The sequence below is a fragment of the Camelus bactrianus genome, chromosome 19, assembly GCF_048773025.1.
Source record: "Camelus bactrianus isolate YW-2024 breed Bactrian camel chromosome 19, ASM4877302v1, whole genome shotgun sequence".
NCBI classification, from domain to species: domain Eukaryota; kingdom Metazoa; phylum Chordata; class Mammalia; order Artiodactyla; family Camelidae; genus Camelus; species Camelus bactrianus.
In genome coordinates this window covers 19,060,249-19,083,552 of record NC_133557.1, presented here as the reverse complement: position 1 = coordinate 19,083,552, position 23,304 = coordinate 19,060,249, and positions in this window count along the sequence as shown.

Here is a 23,304-nt window from a genome sequence, read left to right as displayed (position 1 = left end):
GCAATATAAAAGGACCAGAAATAGATATGAATCATAACTATAGGGGAGAAAGACAAAAGTATCATTTTTAGTTTATGATAATGTTGTCTTTCTAGAGAACTCAAGAGGGCCAACTGAAAAACAATATTCAGACTGACTACAAAATAAATACACAGATACAAGCAAGGATGTTCACTGAAGCATTGTCATGAAGAACAATTGGAAACCACCTAAATGTCTAATAATAGGAGACCGGATAAATAGAAGTGTGCCCACACAATAAAATACTATGTAGCAGTTAAGATGAATTAAATAGATACAAAAATATTCAGTGAAAAAGAAAATGCGAGATGATATACACGTGGTACTTTCAATGTAATGTTTTAAGACACACTAAACTACACTGTTTGGAAATAACAAAAATACGGATATGAAAGATTCTTAGCAACTTCAGGACATTGCCTCTGGGGAGAGAGGAAGGGGAATGAATTGGTGGAGGCATGATAAGGGGGCTTCAGCCACAGTTGTATCTTTTTTAAGGAGTAGAAAGGCAAAGAGTGGGGAAAACACTCTTCATCTGACAAGCAGACTCAGCGTGCCAGAAATACTCCCCGGAAAGTTCACTGGTGGCCCTGCTTGTTAACCTTCTACCTCCACCCCCAGCAACCACTTCTCTGATTCGTTACCAGAGGTGAGTCGTATCAGTTCTTGAAGTTTATTTAAAAGGAATCACAGGCTCTCCTTCGGGCCTTCCTTGGTTGCCCTCTGAAGACTGGCCTCCGTTAGGACCCCAGGTCTACAGCCTGAGCCGCAGCTGAGGACCGCACACCTCAATGTGCTTGGCCGCCATGGTGGTCGGGGTGCAGCCTCTTGTAGGGGGCTGCTCAGCTCAGGGCACAGAGAAGACACCCAGAGGAGAGGGTACCCTCCTAACACTTTACACACTCACCTCTGATACTGATCAAAATGCTGTTACACCAGTAGGACAACCTCATGGGGAAAAGACTCCATTCACAATGTAGGTAGATCAGGGTTTCTGCATCTGAGCACTACTGACATTTGGGGCCAGATGATTCTTTGCTGTGGGGACTGTCCTGGGCACTGTAGGATGTTTAGCAGCATCCCAGACCTCTTCCTACTAGAAGTTGGTCCCCTGTTGTGACAACTAAAAATATTTCGAGACATTGCCAAATGTCCCCTGGGGAACAAAATTGCTCTTCGCTGAGGACTTCTGTGATAGAAGATAGATAAGATGGCAGTGGGGGAGTGGGGAGCAGGTGGTGAGTTTTGTGGGTTTTTACCTAAAATAAAATCATTAAGACATATGTATTAGTATTTGAAGAAGCAACGAAACTGTATTGAGGATAAGAAAGAAGATCTGCTTGGTTAGGGAGCACACCAGATTCCAGGGTGGGAAAACAGTATTACAAACTTATCCATTCTGCTCAAAGCAATATGTAAGCTTAATGCAACTGCAATTAAAACTTGGCTGGAAAAAAAAAAAAAAAACTTGGCTGGAAACTTTCTGGAACTTAAAAATGTTAGTCTAAAGTTTGAAAGCAAAAAAAAGAGGTTGAATAATAAAGATAATTTTCAAAAATATAAATAAATAACAGATTTTATCTACCAGATATTAAGTGGGTTATAAAATTATAATAATTAAAACAGTATAGAAGAATAGACAAAGCTATGAAAAATTAAAAGCCTGGAAACAGGCCCTCCTCTATGCAAGAATTTAGCATCGATTAAGGTGACAGTTAAATTAATGAGAAATTTTGTGGAATGCTAGATAAATGATGCAGGAAAAAAGTCATTAACAATTTGGGGCCAGGGTGGGGAAGGGTATAGCTCAAGTGGTAGAGCGCATGTTTAGCATGCATGAGGTCCTGGGCTCAATCCCCAGTACCTCCTCTAAGAATAAATCAATGAATAAACCTAAATACCTCCCCCCACCAAAACAAAAAACAAAACACAAAACAATTTGGGGCCAGGAAAAAATTCAAGGCCTCACACCACACATCAAAATACATTTCATGAATCAGGGAGTTATTATTTTAATTAAACTATAAAAAACTAGAATAAAATATAGATTAATATTTTTCTGTACTTGGAGAAGAATGGCTTTCCAAGCAAAAGGAGAAAAAATCAAAAGGAAGCAAAATGAAAAGATTGATACACTTGACTATATTAAAATGCCAGTCTTCTATATATCAGGAAGCACTACAAACAAAATTAAAACTCAGAAAAACTATTTGTCACAGAACAAAGATAATAATATCTAAGATTTCTTCTAAATTAATATAAAAAGGACAAAGCCTTCCCATTTTTTAAATGGACAAAAGGACCAGCCCGTGCAATTCACAGGAGATGAAAGAGAAATGGCCAAAAATCAAGAAGTTAATCTCACTGGAAATCTGCATTATGCAAATTAGAATAATGAGACACCATCTTTCACCTAACAGATTGAGATGTATTTTTTAAGGTAACACCCAACACTTGGGAATTTCCAAATCCTCTAAAACAAGCTAGTCTTGCTGCTGAAAGCCAGATTTTCCTTATTAAAGGATTTCTTACTTCAGTAAGGGCTCCAGTGGCAATATTTCTATTCTTTGAGTTCCAGAGGCTGAAGATTCTTGGTTCCGGGGTCATCCTGGAGCCTGCTGGTTCCTGTCTTGCACATGCGCAGTATTATCTCTATAAAATAATTCAAGGTTTGATTAATCAACAGCCTATTTAAGGAGGCAAAACCAGTTTAAGCTGGTCAGTGTTTTACCTGCTGTTTCACCTCCATCACCGACACCCAGGTCCAAGCCACCATCATTCTTTACCTGGACCACTGTAACAGCCTCTTTGTTTGCCCTGCCTCTACCTTTGCTGTCTTCCAGGTCATTCTCAACATGGCAGCTAGACAGATCCTTTTGTAGCCTCAGTCAAATCAAATCACTCCTCACTCAAAACCCTCCACTGGCTCCCATCTCAAAGAAAAGCAAAGCCCATGTAAAGGCCTATAGGAGTGTGATACTGTGATTTGTAAAATACATATATATTTGGTCATTCAGATGACCAAAACATATTTCTGATATATATTTGATCTTTGTCCATGGTTCCTGACTCACAGCTCCCAAAACCTAAGTGTTGGAATTTCCTAAGTGTTGAGAATGATAAAGGTATCTCTTTTGTTATGTCAATGAAGTGACTTTAGGGAAGCATCTAAAATGCCTGCTGGTTGCCAATGGAGCCAATCATGTGATTAAAGGATTGAAACTTTCAGTCCCACCTCCCAACCTCTGGAGATTGGAGAGAAATTGGACATAGAGACCAATAGCCAACGCCCAACGATTTAATCAGTCATGCTTAGTAATGAAGCCACCATAAAAACCCAAAAAGACAGGGTTCTGAGAGCTCCTGGGTTAGTGAACACATGGAGATTTGGGGAGTGGTGCATCTGAAGAGAGCATGGACGCTCTGCACCCCTTCCCTATACCTTGCCTTATGCATCTCTTCCATCTGGCTATTCCTGAGTATTTTTGTAATAAACCAGTAATCTAGCAAGTAAAACGATTTCTCTGAGCTCCATGAGCTGCTCTAGCAAACTAATCACACCCAAGGGTCGTGGGAACCTCTGATGTACATCCAGTTGGTCAGAAGCACAGGGAACAACCTGGGCTTGCAACTCACAAGTTGGAGAGGCAGGGCAGTCTTGTAGGACTAAACCCTTAATCTGTGGAATCTGATGCTGTCTCTGGATAGATAGTGTCAGGATTGTGTGGAATTCTTGAACACTTCGCTGGTGTCCAAGAATTGCTTTTTGGAAGTGAGTGGGAATTCTCCGGCATATGTTAGAACTGGGTCCAGGAACCCAAAAGAAAGCTCGTATACAGTCTGGTTTCTTTTCTTACCTAAACCTAAGTGAAGTTACTTAATCATAAAACCCAACAGTGCAGAATGCCAGTACCAGAAGGATTAGATCCTACTTCAGCAAGTCTGTGCAGACATACAGAAAATGCTTCCCCAGAAATGCCTGACAGTTTGGAACCACTGAGATTCTCATCTAACACCTCTATTCTACAAAAGAACAAACTGAGGCTTACAAAGTAAATTCCTGAAGATACAGAGTCAACAACACAGCTCTCTCAGGATGTCCCCTTGATCCAGCCTTTCCTGCATCCCATCTATCTCTTAGACTCTTAAGAACACTGTGACCTGATATAAGACAATATTTCTCCCTGACAGCTCTACACTATCCAGTAAGAACACGTATTTAGAATAAACGATCAGAATAAATTCTAATGGCCCAGACAACAGAAATTCTTCACTTTGTCATATAATGAGTAACATTTATATGGCCATTTCTATTGAGGCCTACAGTTTTTCAGGGCAAAGCATCATTCACTACATGAAATAAATCATTGATGGATGGAATGACTGGTCTCCCAAGGGGCTCTTGTACATTTGTGTGGAGCCCACACAAGTCTTTCCAGCTTCTTACTTCCACTCAGGCACTCACTTCTTCACTAATTTGTCAATTCAGTTTGCATTATCAGCACCTGCTCTGAGCCAGACCCTGTGCTGGACACTAGTAAAGCTGAGAGTGGAAGCCATGAGCACCATGTAGAATAGGGCAGTGAGCCAGAAGGGAGGTGGGCGGAGCGCTGGGCAGACAAACACTAACCACAGTAGTAAAGCTACAGCCTTTGGCAGTTGGTTTCAATGTCCCCATAAGCAGATGAGGAAACCAAGGCAGAGAAAGATTGAGACTCCCTGAGCTCACATGGTGAGCAGGTGCAGAGCACAGCCACAGCCCAGGCAGCTGATGCTGAAAGCAGAGCTCAGCCCACCATGCTCCTCACCCCTGTAGCTCTCATGCCCCCTAGAAGCCAAGTCAGGACTGAAGATCAGGCCTCATCCGAGGGCAGTGCATCTTTGTTGATTTTTGCCTCCCCACCATCCAAACATCTTTCCTGGGGTTTGAAATCCCCCAGGGCATGACAAGAAACCCTGCCCGATGCACTGTCCCCACTCCTCAGGTGGCCAAACTGGCTGCTGTCCTCTTTATCCAAAATCCTGCCACACATCTATAGATCTCAGCCAGCCCACCTGTTAAGGTGTGCAGGGGTTGGGGTGGGAGTGGGGTCTCCCAGAGCATTGCGGGGCCATGAGCATGTCTCTCAGAGCTCAGGTGCAAGTCCCCAAATGCTGCAAAGGCTGCTATTAAAAACCCAGCAGGAGGAGCCAGCGAACAAAGAGGTGCCTTGATGACATGCCTTGGAAGCAAGTCTTTTTATAACTTCATTCTTCCTTCTCAATGGCCCCAAATGAAGATGAACTCAGAAGGGAGCCCTGGCAACAGCAAGGGAGAAAACTCAGCCTTCAAGGGCCTTCGCCTTGTGCCCAAGTTCTTGTTTCAACAGGAGGCAGATTTGGCCTCTCTGGCACCCAGTGTGCTGCTGATTATCTGGATCATGAGGAATAACCAAAAGCACCCTTGGGACAAACTGTGGACCAATCACACAGAGGCTCTGGGTTGCAGCAGCCATGATAATTAGATACTTCTTTCCCTTGAGTCTCTCTTTCCCCACATCCTTCTCCCCTGTTCCAGCTGGAGGTAGGAGGCGCGCAGGGCCCCGTGAAGAAGGGCCATCAGGACAGGCCACTGAGCGCTGGAAGTCAAGAGCCTGCCTTGGTTGAAAAACCAGCTCCCTCCACTGTTTGCTTTATGACCCACCGAAAGTTATTCCACATCTTTGAACCTCAGTGTCCTCATCTAAAAGTGGACACAACAGCAGTGCCTGCCTTGTGGGATTAAATGAGATGCTACTTAGCAGAGTCTTTTATGCAAGTAGGGGCTCGACAGATTTAGCAATTATTTCTCTTGCCAACGAATGTGTATACATGGAATGTTGACGCTTTGAAAGCCCTTCCCCACATACGTGATCTGGATGTCACTCCAGGCCAGGGTCCCCTGCAGAAAGGGCCCCAGGAAGACCTGCTGTGAGGACTAAATGGGGTCGTGTGGTTGAAGTCCTAGCAGTGCTTGGTGTTCAGTAAGTGCACAATACCTGCTAGCTACCAATGGCTCATTTGGACAGATAATGTGGGCTCAGGGAGATTGTGAGATGAGACCAAAGTCACATTGGTAAATGGCAGAGTGCAGCTTGCCTAGTTCTAAACCTCTTCCCCCCTCCTATGTTTAGGATCCTGGCAAGGTCTTGGGTTCTTCTGAGGGATATCCACTTGGTGGATGGAATGAAGAAGTCAGGGCCACCCCCAGTGTTGGATTGTTTCAGAGCAAAGGCTGGGGAGTTAGACTGCCTGCATTCAAATCCTAGCTCTGCCACTTTTCAGTTGTGTGCCTTTGGCAAATTACCCAGCCTCACAGGGTCTCAGTTTCTCCATCTGTATAATAGGGTTAATAATATCACCTAACAGGGTTGTCATGAAGATTCACTGAAATAATAAATGCAGAAGGCTTAGCTTAATGCTTCAACACATTATATATATTTATATATGTATGTCATTTTTATTATGATCACTACCCCGAACTCAGGCACCAGAGTCAATTTGTCATGTCCCTTCTCTTAAATGTGTTGGTACAAGTTCCTTGCAGATGTGGTCATCTCATGCCTAACTGCTCAGGCGAAGCTGCCACACTGCACAATTCCAAGAGCATCATTCACATCTTATTCCACTTGAATGGTGCCCTCTGGGCTTGGGCAGTGCACAACCTATACTCCTGTGCATAGCAGTCCTGTGCTTAGAGCAAACTGCAGGACCACAGAGAATCTGGATGCCAGGTTTCTAGTTGGAGAGCATGAGCATCACGAGGCTAACACAATGTCCTGGTTCTGGGGTCTTCCAGTTTAGAGCTAGAATCCAGACTGATCCCCACATTCCAGGCTATGCCTGGCTGCCAGAGGGGGAAGACGATCAGAAATAGTAGATGCCAACCCAGAAACACAGGTTGGGGGCTGGACTGTTGGGTAGGGAAACAAGACTTGAGCAAGCAGTGGTCTCAGCTCCACTGGGTCTCTGAGTGAAAGTAAGCCAGGGTCAAGGGGGAGGACCTGCATATTCTGGCCAGGGAAGACAAAACACCAGCCACCAGTTGTGACTTCAGAATACTGACTGTGTCCTGCAGAACCAGCCTTAAAGGAGGCAGAGCTGTCTTCAACGGGCCACTTCCCCTTCACCCAGGCTGGCTGCTTCTGAGTCGACATGGTAAAAACAGCAAATCCCATGAGCACCTCACAGTTCATCACCTCACAGTTCTTGCAGTGGACAGAGGGAACACTGGGGCTGTGAAAATATATCAGACAAGTCTGTGGGTGGTGATGCTTCCAGGACCTGATGGAAATGGAAATCCAGGGTCTATTCCAGTAGGAACAAATTCCTTCCCCTCCATAGCCAGTGCGGGCCAATGAATCAACCCGCTGTCAGGTCCCCTCAGCATGGTTTGGCACCTCATTGAGGGCTTCAGGCAGATGTTTGCTGCTGGAACAGTGGGCCCAGAGCCACAGGGGCAGCCCAGGAAGTCTGGGTGTTGGGTGCCTGCTGCCATGGCCACTCAGCCATGAGTCCCTTGAGCAATGGGACTGACCCAGGAAGAAGGATGATCAACAACCATGGAGTGAGTTATCTTGTCCACTAGTGAAGGGCACGTGGTAGATACTTGACAAACATTTATGGAATGAATATCTTAACCTGATCATTGAAAGATGTAGGGGCTTGGCCTGGACTACAGTCAGGCAGATGAGGCACTTGCCTTGGGCACAAAATTTAAGACAGGTGCCCCAAATTCAGCAATTAGGATAAAAAAAGATTTTGTTGAAATGATTTTTAAAATAAAAACGAATGCCAAAAAAATCTATGATAAATAAAATATCAAAATATTAAAGACAGGCTCTGAAGAGGCTACGATTAGGGTGAGGTGAGTGGGGCTGAGTTGTGCCAGCAGAAGGTCTGATCCCGTCTTTTTCACTTAAAATTTTGATATTTTGATGAAGGATTTTTTTGGCATTAATTTTTTAAAAATACTGAGTTAACATATTATCAGTCTTGACCATGGAGGGTTTGGGGGTATCTCTTTACATTTGGCGCCTGAGGTGAGGACCTCACTTTGCTTCATCCTAGTCCTGCCCCAACCCAGCAGGGTCTGCTAGGAGTCTCAAGAGCTTCCACCAGCTGCAAACAGCATCCCGATGTACCCCCGGACCTGCCAAAAGACAGAGTCACTTGCACGGTTCTCTGGACCAGCTGTGGAAACTCCTCTTGCCTGGAGCACCACTCAGAGCTGGTGGCATTTCATAGCCTAACCACCCAGATACAAAGAGCCGCATCGGGTCCTGGTACCAGCTGCTTCACCAGGGAAATTCCTACAGGTCCCACCCCTGAAGTCCCAGGAGCTTCCCTACAGAGACCAAATAGAGTTTATTTTTTAGAGCAGTATCAGGTTCACAGAAAAACTGGGCAGAAAGTACAGCAAGTTTCCATACGCCCTCACTCCTCCACACAGCTCTCCTATTATTAACATCTTGCTTAGGGTAGCACATTTGTTACAACTAATGAATGAATACTGATACATTATTAATAGCTTAAGTCTATCGTTTAATTAGGGTTCACTGTGCTGTAGATACCGTGGGTTTTGACAAATGCATGATGTTCTGTATCCATTATTACAGTATCATACGAAATGGCTTCATTGCCCTAAAAATGCCCTGTGTTCTATCTATTCATCACTCCTCCCCTTCTCCCAGACCTCGGGCAATCACTGATCCTTCTCACCATCTCCATAGTTTGGACTTTTCTGGAAATCATAGAGCTGGAATTACACAACTTTTCATTCTGACACCTTACATTTCCAACTTCCAGAACAAAGCAGGTTCCTTATTTTATGCTTTCCTTGTCACCTGCACTTTTTCTTTGCAGTGCTTATCACAGTTGTAATTACTTGTATAATCTTATGTTTAATATCTGTTTCCCCACCAATAGACAGCAAGCTCTGTGAGGACAGGGACTCTATCTGCCTTGCTTCTCCAGGACATTGTCTAGAAAATAGTAGCTGTTCAATACATGGTAATGGGTTGAAACAACAAATGAAATAATGAGCAGAATAAATGAATGAATATGTTGTGCTGTTTTCAGCTGTCTGCCCAGAGCTAAGAGGCACATTTCATAGTGTAACACTTTTCTCTAAGCTACAAAAAGACATGGAGAAACCTTCCAGATGTGTTGCTAACTGAAAGAAGCAGAGGCCTCCTGAAGGAGGGCTCAGGGCCTCTCCAACCTATCTCCAAGTCAAGGAGGGCAGGTCTGGACACATGGTGCCTCCATGCTTGCTTCCCCATGGGGTGTGTCCCGTCTGCCGTCCCACAATCCACCCGGGCAGGAAATGGAACCGCCCCTCCACTTCCTCTTCCTGTCTTGTCAGGGACTCTCCCTGCCGTTAGGTGCTGTTGGTTTCCAAGCTGTGTCCCCTTTAGCAGCTAGTGGCCCCAACCCCCAGAGCCTGTGAGAACTGACTGCTAAAGATAATACTGTCCCCTTCCCTGCGGACTTGCCTTTAGTGGGAGGTTACTCTCCCTCCTCAACCAGCGACATCCAGTGGCCACTGACTGATGACCTGCAGATACAAATGCCAGCCCCCTTGTCTCCAGTGGAGACCAACTCGGTGACACAATTCATGTTCAGAGCTCCTTGTGGAACTGGGCTGAAGCTGGCTTATCCTCTCATGTGTCCCTGGTTCCTCATCTTCTAAGAGCACTCTGCGATAAATCACTCTCACAAGAACCCCCATCTCAGGCTCTGAGTCTAGGAAGCCTGAACTAAGACCCTCCCCTACATCAGATCTGCCTCATCTTTCTCAAGGTAGCACCTGCCCTCCTCTTTGTCCAGAGCGTAGTGGCAGACACGATGCCGAAAAAGAGAAATCAGCTTGCAGATAACAAAACATGCCTTGGGAAGTGCAATGAAAACATTGCACAAGAGAATCTCTAGGGTCTTGAACACCATGTTGTCCATTCCAACTCTTGCTGATAACCCTAGCATGGCCATGGAGCTCTGCCTGTTGGAGAGAGGCCACTCACCAAGCCAGGAGGACTTGTGACATAGATTCCATGGGCACCATGCATTAAGTTGAGTAGCAGATCCCTGTCCCTGAACCCCAGCTGGCCTCACTCTGGCCTTCCCAAGGCAAAACCCACTCCGTGTTACTACGTTGGCCCGGTGGGGGAGTAAAAATGCAAAGGGTGGAGGGCATATAGTTCAGTGGTAGAGCACATGCTTAGCTTGCATGAGGTCCAAGTCCAATCCCCAGTATCTCCATTAAAAATTAATTAATTAATTAATTAATTAATTAATTAATTAAAATGCAAAGGGAGGAGATAAGAATCCAGAGAGAAAGAGTCCAAGCACCTCTTTCTTTGGCCCATCAGGAAATCCACACCCTCTTCCCCTGGCCTGGGACGCACATCCCTGGCCACACCTTGGGACCTACCGTCCACAAAAGAAGTGCTTTCAGTACTTGATGCATATGGAGGCATGTGGCCAAAGGCAGCGAGGGCAGAATGGAGGGGGCCCACAGGCCCACGGGCAATGGAGGAGAGGGGTGAGGGTGGTGAATGGAAAGGGTTAAGAAACTGGCAGTTCACACCAACACCCTCCACACTGCACTCCTTTCAATTTCTTTTCCGTGAATTTAAATGTATTCTGTCACAGTGAGTTATGTCACCCGGAGGAAATGCCCAACTCTGCGACGTTTTTAAAGATTATTTTTTAGATCACCTATCACTATCCATTTGAGGAACGATTGTTCAATCTGAAAAAATAAATTTAAAACTGTCCCCATCTAAGCAAGATGGAAAAATAACTTTCCCTATTCTTTCCCCTTTTTTCTTTTTATTTATTTTTTTAAAGGCTCATTTCTGAAGGACAGTTTTGAAAATCTGTTTTCACCTTGACATTCTGGTTGGACTTGAGCAGCTTGGTAAGCCAAAGATCATGCCTTGTCAGATGGGTAAACAAACGAAGGTACAGCCAGCTGTGTGACCTCAGGCAATTCACTTAACCTCTCTGAGCCTTAATCTCATCAGTTGTTTTGATGAGGTAATAATACATCAAACAAAATGATGTCCAGACAGTCCTTGAATGTGAGACAGAAGTAAGGTGTCTGTTCCGCTAAACTGTCAATTCCTAGAGGGCAGGGAGCAGGCTCCTGCCAATTCTGCCCTCCCAGTGGATCTTGTACAGGGCCTGGCCCACAAGAAGTGTTTAATAAATGTTGGGTGGATGTATGGTTCAATGGGTGATGGTTTGGTGGATGGATGCCTTGACATACAAAGAGATGGATGAATGAAAGAGGGGTGGATGGATGCAATAGTGTGTTGGAAAATAGCTATCCAAAAAGCAAACAAATAAACAAACAAAAAAAGCACTTACTACAAGTTCCCCAATTTCCATAGTGTAAATACTGACACCATGGCCACCAACATGGTATCACTGAACGCAGTTGGAAAGAGATGTGCAAAATTGGCATTTATGAGTCAGTAGAAGCCAGCTCCTACACCTGAATCGAAGGAAGGAAGGGAGGAAGGAAGGAGAGAAATAAGAAAGGGAATAATGAAGAAGGCAGGAAGGAGGAGGGAGGGAGAACAAAGAATAAATACTTATCATAGAAAGAAAATAAAAATATTCTGGTACCAGGGAATTCCAGAAAGAGCAAAGCCCTAGGGGCAGGAATCTGCATTCACCACCATCCATCATGGACTAGAACTGAATCCACCAATCTTCTGGAGTAAATGATTTCTTCTTTCAGGATGAGGGGTGGGAGTGGAGTTTATATAGTCCGAAACAATGATCCTCAATTATTTTTAAGAATTAGAAATCTTTTTTTTAATGAAATCTTTCTTGAAAAGCACAATAATAATTACAAGTGATTAAGCATTTACTATTTACTATGTACCAGGTATAGTCTAAGTACATTGCCTGAAATACTCCATGGAATTCTCCCAACTACCTGGGGACATAGATAATCTTACCATCCCGTTTATCAGAGAGGTTGAGGCACTTGCCCAAGGCCACATAATAAGCATCAGATCCAGGATTTACACACAGTTGGTGACGGCAGTCCTAACCACCCTGCTCTCCTGCCCTAATCAATCAAAAGAGAAGAAGGGCTGTCAGCTGAGCTGCCCCCATAGGCGCTAAGCCCAGAAGCTCCGGAGGTCCCACAGAGAGCCAGATTCTTGGAAAAGAAGCAGGGGGAACAGGTTCTCATCCTAGTTCTGCCCCTGGTTAGCTGTGTGTCCTTGGAAAAACCTCTTGCCTTCTCTGAGCCTCAGTTTTCCCATTTATAAAACAAGGTGCTCACCCTCTACAACTATTATAAATTATACATTGGGCAAGTCTCAGGAAAAGGATCCTTCAGAGAAGAGAGCCTTCAGAGAAAAATAGTTCAAATAAGTCACATTACATGCAGTTTATCTACCTCTTGGACACGAAGATCCATTCGATTCAGAATGCATCCATTTTTGAGATTATATAATTCTTTGAAAAAAAAAAGCAGTAGTGATCATTTCTCCAATTAGATTAAATCTTGCAGAGATGACTTTATTTTCAAGGATACTTATTTTGAAAGTCACTTTTGTTAATGAAGAGTGATATTTTGTTATTAGTTAGTTAGCAATCTTCAGCACTGTCTTCATGTACAATTGTACAAATCTGCATGAAATTAAACCTGCTTTGGTAGAGAAAACAATAACAAAGAACAAAAGGTGGCCAGCCTATTGAATGTTACTTTCTCTGGGACTCATATCTCTTTGAAAATCTGAAGACAAATGTGGACTTTTCTCCCCCGGAGAAATACAGACAGTTGCCAAACTTTGCATATAACTTTGGGATGGGAAGGATGAGGGGAGGATCTTTGTAGAGACCAGAATGTCTCTGAGGTGCCAGGTAATTCTTCAGGTCCCTGTTTCAGCATCCTCAATCGATGCAGAAAAATAGCCAGAAGCCTCTCAGACACTGCCCGAGATTTTAAAATGAAGAATTCTCTTGATAAATAAATGTCTTAATGAAATACAAGCAATTAAGCTAAAAGTCCTATCAAATGCAGCCTGTCACTCAGTAGCCTGACACTTAATTGAATTTCTTTTTCCATCCCCTGGCTTGTTTCCCCCGATAAACAAATTCATTCACCGCGGATCGAGTTTCCCTAACCCAGAAACCAATGATAGTCAATCAACTAATTGACACAACAAAGACTTCTATTTTTAAAAAAGTTCTCCTAATTAAAGTGGGAATGAAATTTTATAATACTCTGGTGCCCGATACTAATTACTCTGTGGTTAACCCTCTCCCTCCTCCTCAGGGACCTTGCAGTTGACTGGGGATCATGAGGGAACCTCAGACCCAGGTACAAGTCCAAGTTCCAGCTCTGTTCTGAGTTTGCTGTGTGATCTTGGAAGGTCACTTTCCCTCTCTGTTCTTCATCAGCTGTAACATAAAGGATAGACCTAAGTGACTGCCAAAGCTGCCTCCGGCTCTATCCTACCTCTTTCTCTTCCTCCTGAAACCCACACGCACACATTTAGACCCATGTTCCACTGGAGAGCAGATCCCTTCAAAGCCACGTGCACACCCATCCCCTCAGCCTGGATGCATGAACACACACTAGGAAGTATGTGGCCCCCTCCAAAGAGTCCACACACACACATACACACACTTACACACTCCCGTGCCCCACACAACCACATGCTTCTGTCCTTGTGGCCGACATGACCTTGGACTGGGGGTGAGCTGGTTTCCCAATCACAAGGAAGCGCTGGCTGGGGCAGCCCTGAGGCTCTCAGAAACCTGGCAACTGATTCGATTGTCCAAGATTGCCTGGGTTCCAAAGTTTCTTTCTTCCAACCAAAGGCATCTGAGTACCTCCCCTGTGCCAGGCACTGCTCAGGGAGGAAAGGTGGACATGACAGACACAGTTCCCTGGGAGCAGCTCTGTCCCTGCAGCCCCTGCCCAGCAGGATGAAGGGCCCATCCCTGGATTCTGACACAGTCAGGGCTCTGATTTAGAAATGGCTTTTTCAAGACATTATGGTCAAGGTGCTACCGAGCCAGGCCTTACAGGACACAGGAGAAGGTGTGTTAGGCAGAGACATAGCACAGCAAGACAGGGAGCCTAGGAAGCAGGTGTGGGCAGCCCAGCTTCCCTGCTCACTGACTTCGGGATGTGGATAATCACTTAACATCCCTGAGCCTCAATATTCTCATGTGTAAAATGGGATGATGGCAGTAGCTACCAGAGAAGGACCATCCATTGACTGAACAAATAGACAGGAGCAGCTTCTCTGTGCCAGGCACAGTTCTGGGCACTTGGGGTCGTTGCGAAGATTAGGGGAGGTGACGAATGCCGGCTCTTGGCATCATGTCTGCACACACTGGGCACCAGCTTCGTGGGCCTGAGTGCTAGTGGGAAGATGGGGCTCTGGAATGATTGGGGGGCCTTTGGTGCTCCTGAGCAGAGCAGGGTAAGAGGGAGCAGATGGAAAAATGGGAGGGGTGGAGGCTAAGGCTAAGGCCAACCTGGAGGAGGAGAAGGGACCAGTGATGGAGCCCCCAGACTCAGGCTGCATCCAGATGGGAGACACCATCTCAGCCCTTACCTCATCTGGGCAGCCCCGCATCCTGATTCCTCACAGGGACCCCTTCCAGGGCAGGGGCCTGGCTCCCCCCGGAGGTTTGCAGAAGGGCATCATTCCCTGCCCCTCGGACACAGGGTGGAGGCTCCCGGCATCTGATACCTTCGGTTGGGCTCATCTCCCTGTCTCTGTTTTCATGTTTTGCTCTCTCACGCTGGCTGTGTGGAGCACATCTCTCAGAAAATACTTGCTTTTGAAAGTTGTTGCCATAACAACCACTTCATTACACGCCAGGCCCAGTATCTCAGAAATGCAGAATCTTTCCTTAAAAGCGTGCGCTGCACATCAAAGGGGAATAGGAGCTCATTATTTTTACATTATTTTGCAGGCAAATAGATATTTTCCAATACACATTTCTTTTCTAAGTTGATTTTCTCGTTCAGTGGAAATGCACATTTCTTTCTTAACACTTTCCTGCCTGCAGGGCTCAGGGCCTAGAAACCTGTTTCTCAAAGCAGGAGGGAGAAGGCATTTCTTTTGCTGGGTTGTCCATCCCTCAGCCCGTGAAGGGTGGTTTGCTCTAATTCACAATTTAACTGCAAGCAGAAATTCTAGAACAGGCAGAGATTCTCAGTGTGGCATACACAAGACTTTATCGGTCTGACTTTGTTCTAACCAAGATTTTGTAACAAGTAAAGCTAATTATTTAAGGAGCCAAATAAAAACAAACAAGAACCTTAACCAGTTGGGATGGAGATGTGTTCCAGGATTTTGTGTTCTAAACCAGAGGGTGCTGTCAGAATTTAATAAGTTCCTTTAAGTGAAGGCCGAGCATATATCTCTCCCCTCACTAGCACACAAATTTCATGATGTTCGTCTGTCTGGTTCGCCTTTACCACCAGAACCCAGAACAGTGCCCGGGCCTATAGGGGCTCAGAAAATATGTGTGGAAAGGACGGATGAACGCATGTGCTGTGAATACTGCATCTTGTTACAATTCTGCAAAAGAATCATCATCCCATTATATAGATGAAGAGTTTGAGGTTTAAAGTAGTTAATACAATAATAATATTAGTAACAATAACAGCTGACATTTAAATTTTTCATTGAAGTATAATACGCAGAGAAAGAAGTGCACTGATCTTAAGTACACAGCTCCCTGGCTTTTTATAAATAGAACACCCCTGGGTAACAACATCCAGATCAAGAAGTAAAACACTGGGAGGAGGCGGTGAACAGGACTAGCTTCCCTGGTGGCCTTACAAGAATCCACTAAGCATCTGTACATTTGTTTTGTGTGGATTTCTGTCTCTGTTCTATTTTACAACAAAAAGGGCAGGGCCTACTTGAGTCGCTATGCCCTGTAACCACTATCCTGACCTCTCAGGTCATAGATTAGTTTTGCCTCTTTTTGTGATTTCTGTTAACAGAACCACACAGTGGGTCCCCTTTCACGCCTGACTTTTTTCCTTTATCCTCATGTCTTTGAGATTTAGCTTAAGTCGTGGCAGGTAGCTGACTATCATCTACCTCTCTATTAATAGAAGCTAATTTTTCAAGAAAAAATTTTTATTGATATAGTTGATTTATAGTTTTGTATTAGTTTCAGGTGTATAGCAAAGTGATTCAGTTATATATTATATATGTATACACACACACACATATGCAATCTTTTTCAGATTCTTTTCCATTATAGGTTATTACAAGATAATGAATATAGTTCCCTGTGCTGTATGTACAGTAGGTCCTTGTTGTTTATCTGTTTTATATACACTAGTGTGCATACGTTAATCCTAAACTTCTAATTTATCCCTCCACCTCACCCTTTCCCCTTTGGTAACCATAGTTTGTTTTCTGTGTCTGTAAGTCTATTTCTGGTTTGTAAATAAGTTCATTTGTATCTCTTTTTTTTAGATTCCACAATATCAGCTAATTTTTAATGAGCATTTACTACGTGCCAGGTAAACTCATTTAATCCTCCCAACACTCTAAGATGAAACCATTATTATCAGTGAGTTGCCTGGGGTGCCACGAACAACAAGTGGGGAATTTAGCTCAAAAATGTATGGCCCCCAAACTCCTGCTGTTGTCAGGAACCTTTTTTCCTGGATGACTGAAGGCTGTCGCTAAGCAAGGTCAATAGCTGGGCCAGGTCAGAGGTGAGCGGAGAGCTTTTTACTCCAACACGAAATGGCCCCAGCACACTAGGCCTCAGCCTCTTGTAACTGCTTTTGTATTTCTCCAGCTCCTGATGTCAGGGGCTCCCTCCTGCTGGTGTCAGTGTGCTTGCCAACAGCCACCACGTTACATAGCTCATGTTATGTCTAATTCACCATGACCAGGAAGCCAAAAATACTAGGGTTACTAGAGTTGTGTGCAAAACAAGAGATAAAGGCTATGAATAAGGGCTTGCTGTGCATGAGTCCATAGACGATGAGGTCTATGCTAACTGGACTTCTGTTTGTTTCCTGGGTCCCAATAAGTGAAGTTTCTAGATAAGCTACATGCCACTCCAATTTTTCCCTTTTTGAGTGCTTTAATGAAAAGTGTTTTGGTTTGGGGTCTGAGAACTTCATTCTTGTAGTATTTTTATAGCTTGTGCGGATGGTCAGTACCTGACAAGCTAGCTCAGGTCTTTGTGGTCCTGAAATCCCATCAGACAAAGGAGTCAGGAGGAACACAAAAGCCCTTTGCAGCTATTGGCTCTGAGGCAGAGATGAGTGCTGAAGTGGTACCATGAGGGAATGGTTTCTGGCTCCATAGCAGAGCTAGTGTCCTATAATCCTGGGCTCTCACTGGTCTGCTCCAGCTCCACTCTCCCGGGCCGGCCCCTCGTACCCCCTCAGGTCCCAGAGTTGGCGGTGCACTGACCTGATTCTGGATATGTGCTGGTTGTGTAACATAAACAGGAGGGGACCCACCCAGCCTCACCCCCGGGCAGCCTCCTGCTCCTCCACCGTGCAGCCTTCCCAGACAGCCCAAGACTAGGTCCTGCTCTGCTCCCCCAGGCCAGCCTGTCCACCCTCCATCAGACCACTTACTTACCTGCACTGGGCACTTGTTGGCGCTCAGTGTTTTTTTAATGAAAAACTAAACCTTCTCTCCACCTGCCTTACTCCCCTTCGAATAAGCCAATTTTGCATCCATTAACCAGCTCATTTCCACCTTCTTAACAATCTATTTCCATGTCCACTCTCTGGAATCTCTTTTGAACCAGTTTTTAACGACTTACCGGTTTCTTCAGTAATTAACGGGTTTTAAAAAAGTGACACCAGTTAAAAAAAGGAAAAGAATAAACCTGACCCATGGGCTCAGACCATGAACATGAGCGCCCGGTTTTCCTGGGTCTCACACTTCCCAGAATCCAGGGCCTGTCCCCAGAAAGAGCATGTCTCTTCCTGGACAGGGACAGCCATTTGCATGTTTTCTGACACTTCTTACAGAAGCCCCGATGGCTAGGCTGTGAAAAGCTACTCCTCCCTGGGCCCACAGCTCACATTTGGTAACTGTGTCCCTTTAATGGATGCACACGTGTCCATTGTGAGTATAAACATAATGGTTTCCATGGAGACATGGTCACAATGACTAATTAGACAAAAGAGACAGTTTTTCAAAGCCTTGAAAGACATCATGGATGTAATAAATGAACATCATCTTAGTCAATTGACATATTCCTTCTCATTTCTCCCCAGAAACATCAATAAATGGTCCCTGGTAACTTGACCTTATTATGGAGCTGGACTCTTCAGCCACTGGCTCAGCATCTTCCAGATTTTCAACCACAGGATTCTCACCCTGGCACACATTCCAAAAGCAGCCACAGGGGCAGTTGTCCACTGCCAGCATTTTCAAACTGAGCTGTCCCACTCCAGCCCCACCTGCTCACTCTCATGATGGCCATTAAGGAGACCAGAAATGCTCCAGGCTTTGGGGACCTCATCCTACCCTCTGCATGACACCTGCCTGACTCAGCCATCAGCTGCCCCACAGGGCTCATCTACCCACCTTGATTTATTTGTTTCAGATGTTGGGTGTGTGAAAATTAATAAACTAAACTTGGAGTTGGGAAGGCCTTTAGAAGGACCTCTCATACACTCATTGTCAATTACCCCAAACAGGAAGACATCAATCACCCGCAACAGGACACCTCAGTTACTGACCCCAACAGGAGGACGTCAATCACTCCAACAGGAAGATGTCAGGTACCAACCCCAACAGGAAGAGACCTACCTTGCACTCCCAAACAGGAAGTGCTACTATTTTACTAGCCCAGAAAGAAGAAGGAAAACTTCCGTCTTGCCCAGCAACAAGCCCAGCCAATGGAAAATGCCACAGCTCAGCCAATGAGGGGCCGTCATCACCTGAACTCGTATTTTTACTCCAGTGAACTTGGATTTTTTTTTTCCTTGCTGATGACTTCCTTTCCTTGTCTCATCCTCCTTACTATGAAAGCCTTCCATGTTGTGTAACCCCTCAGAGTATCTATCTGCTGCCAGGTGAGATGCTGCCTGATTCATGAATTGTTTAATAAAGCCAACTAGATCTTCGAATTTATTCAGTTAAACTTTGGCTTTTAACAGATGCGAATTATGCAACAAAGCTGGGGGCAATGATTACTAACTATCCCACTTTGTAAAGGAGAGTTATCCTCCTCTCCAAGGGGTTATAAACTTAGCGTCACGTACTGGCAAAATCTGAGAAGTGAGAGAGAACAACTCCAGGTATTTCTTCCAAAGGCTGTGCACGGATCTGGATGAGCTCTTCCGCTTTCCAGCCCCTCATCCTGCCATGATCCCAAACTAAAGGAAGAGTGTTCAGAACACAAAATACCCAATGTAACTGTGTTATTTAGAAATACAGAAATAAGACTAAAAAGAAACACCTTATACTTGAAAGAGGCTGGAAAGAAGGAAGAAAGGTAGAAGAGTTGATTTTCCTCATGAACCCAGAAACCAATTTGACTTTTTAAACTATGTACACTTGTACTTTTTTTAAAAAATGGAAACTAAGTGTTTTTAGAAAAAGAAAAACAAACTTTGAATAATTAAATCTTTAGGCATTCTGGCAGAAAAAGCAAATCATCTACAAATGAGAAAAAGCCTCAGGCTGGACCCTAACTTGCACTCAGCAATAGTCAAAGCCGGAAGACCTTGGGAAAATGGTGTTTTAGTTTAAAACACACGTGAGTCAAGGTCATTCTATCCTGCCTAGATGCTGTTCAAGTCTAAAGGCCACAACAGACACTGACAAACATCAGCTAATTCAGAGTGTACCGTACCTATGAATCTCTTGGGAAAACCGCCTGATAATAAAATCCAGGAAATGAAGAGATAAATAGAAAATAGAAAACTCAGAGAAGGAGACATCATGCAAGAGGACTGAGCATGGGCAATGAATCCATCTAAAATTAGAGCTTACATCAATGTTCAGATTATTATTGCATTTAAATATAAATGTTTTAAAACTTAGCAGCATAAAAATAATAACGGAGGTGAGGAGTGAAGTGGGAGGAAGTGGGAAAAGGCTAACGTCCTAATGCCCTGTGATAAAACATTCAATACTGTCTAACATGTAAGCATGGCATTTAAGGACACATGCTTCTCAAGGAAATACAAATTAAATACAAATTAAAATACAATAAAATACTACTGTTATCTATTAGAATGACTAAATTTTTTAAAACGACAATGCCAAGTGTTGACAAGATCACAGCTCTCACACATTACTGGTGGGAATGCAAAATGTCACAGCCACTTAGGAAAGCAGTTAGCAGTTTCTCATAAAGTCAAACACTTAACATACACACCCAGCAATCCCAATCCTACGTATTTACCCAAGACAAATGACAGTTTATGTCCACAGAAAACCCTGTGTACAATTGTTTAGAGCAGTTTTATTCACAATTGCCCCAAACTGGAAACAATCTAAATGTCCATGAACTGGTGGGTGGATAAACAAACTGTGGTTCATCTATTCAACAGACTTAGTAATGAAAAGGAGTGAACTAAAACAGTCAGTACTGTTCATCTCAAATGCATTATGCTGAGTAATAAAAGTCAAATTGGAAAAGCTATCTTCTGTACGTGTTGCATGATTTTTCTGGGAAAGGCAAAACAATGGATACACAAAACAGATCAGTGGTGGCCAAGGTCCGGGCGTAGAGGGAGGGGCTGACCACAAAGAGGCACTGAGGATTTGGGGGGTTGATGAAACTGTTCCACATCTTGGTTGATTGTGGGGTGACTATGAGACTATGCATTTGTCCAAACCCCTGAAACTGACTGTACACTGCTCTGCGAAAAATGGAAATAAGAGTCATAGATTTTTCATAGAATATGACCATGTCTTTTGATTTAATGGGCAATTTTATGTTGCTCTCTCAAAAACTCCATTGTTAGATTAATTTAAGTGTTTTATCTGAGAATACCGTTGTTCTGCTTATAATAAAACACATAGATTTTAAAAACTGTATGACTCCAACCACAAGGTCTTCTCTAATCCCTGTTAAGCTTGGAGGAATCTTTTAGGAAACAATTCCATTGGTGATGACATAATATTTGTATGAGGTTCAGAAATTCCTTTGGTTTCATTGGTTTCCTCTTCTTCTGTCAATGTCAAGAAAAGTTGCATTAAATGACTTTTACTTTCAAAAGTCTCCCATTTCACAAAAATATTCTTATCTACCTCTCCTTCTAGAAACTCTACCTAGAAACATAGTTGGATGTTTTGGGGGAGCGTGAGGAGGACTTCTTGTTTTATTTTGTTTATTGTACCTTTCTGTATTTTTTGCACTTTATTGCATATGTGCTATTTTTATGAAAACAGTGAGTCCTTCCCTGACCTCACCTTAGCTACAGTCACAGCTCCTCCCCTTTGTCTCTCCATGGCGTGCGGGTCACTCTCCTTACTCCAGAGGTGTTGCCACACCTGTTCCATGCCTTTCCTGGACTGCACATCCTTGAGAAGCAAGAGCTCAGTCTTGCTCATCCCTCTATCCCATGGAAGGCCATGGTCTACACAAGAGGTCCTCAATACATGCAGCTGGAATAAAGGAGATGACATCAAGAAGGCCAAGAGTGAAATCCTTCATGAATTTGAAAAGCAAAAACATCTCAGGGTTTTCAATCCTGACCTTAGGCAACAGCTTCCCATTGTCTGCTTTCCTACAATGTAAGAGAGCAACCAAGGGAGAAGGGGGACATGGCTAAAAGCTTAGCTCATAAGAACACTGGGAGACCACACATGGCCATCTCACTGCCTAACATCTAGTGACATGTCTCTCTCTCCTCCTAGTGAGAGATTTCGACAGAAAACAGGGGGTTGAGATTCTAGAACCATGAGTAAACAAAGAGACCTTTAGAATGGGATGGAGCCACAGAAGCCTGGAAGACACCAAGGTTAAGCAGATTGAGGAGATGAGCCCAACAGACTCCTTGGCATTCATGAAGTCAATGTGAATTATTCGTAAGCCATCTTCAAACACGGTGACATGAGATCACTTGCTATTTCATTGAGGAAGGAATTCAAATTATGTGCACTGCAGAGCTGGGGGTAGGAGGTATTGAGGTTGAGTCCCTTAGCCACTGAGTGAGCCAAGCCCACCAACAATGAACTTCAACAGGGTCTGATGTTCTCTCTTGGTCCTTACATGTCCCCCAACTACTCCCAAGAAGTGAGAAAAGATTGCTTTTTGTGAGAAATGGCCTCCAAAATAAATCCAACTGCTTATGTTGGTAACGGAAGCAAAGAGGAAGTGAAGAAGAAGTGAAGGCATCCAAGAAAGTGATGATGTAGTGCTGGTAGCACACATACCAAAAAGGAACATCAGATTATAGTGCAGCTCAAACCCACCATGTGAGTGACTTCAATATAGTGCACTCGGTATGGAAATCAGAAAGTGACTCACGAAACTTTCAGCAAGTGCTTCTGTCATGGACAAAAATGCTTACCAAATGAAAGCTCAAGTTTATTCATTCACTTGAGCCTTCATCTGATTCAGTCAATATAACTGATGTCCTGCCGTGGCCCAAGCACTAGTCTTGGCCCTGAGGACGTCACAGTGAGCAGAATAAAGTCCCTGCTTTCATGAAGCTTATTATCTAGCAGAGGAAGACATTAATAAATACATCCTACATCAGGTGGGGACAAACTGAAGGAAACATAAGCAGGCAGAGGTTTAAAGCATGAAGGGAGCTGATATTTTAGGTAGAGTGGTCAAGAAAGCTTCTCCAAGAAACTGTCAATTCAGCAGAAACCTGAAAGAGATGAAGGAGAGAGCCACACAGAGACATGGGGGAATGTGCAGGAATGTGCATGGGTGTTTCAGGCAAAGAGAACAGCAAGTGCAAAGGCCCTGGGGTGGGAATACACTTGGAAGAATAGCATGGAGGCCAGGAGGCTGGAACAAGGCGAGCAAAGGGAGGAGCAGCAGGAGATGAGCTCAGAGAGGGAGCAGGCAGAGCTGTAAGGCCACGTAGGCTACTCTAAGGACCGCAGCGCTGACTCCGAGTGAAAGGGAAACCACTCGAGGGTTGCGGGCAGAGACTGGTGTGATTTGATTCCAGTTTCTAACAGGACCCTTCGCTGCTGTGCAGAGAGTAACCTGCAGGGAGAGAAGTTCGGGGGAAGGAGACCAGTGAGGAGGCTACTGCAATAACCCAAGGCGTTAGCTCGGGGCTCAGACCGTCGTGGT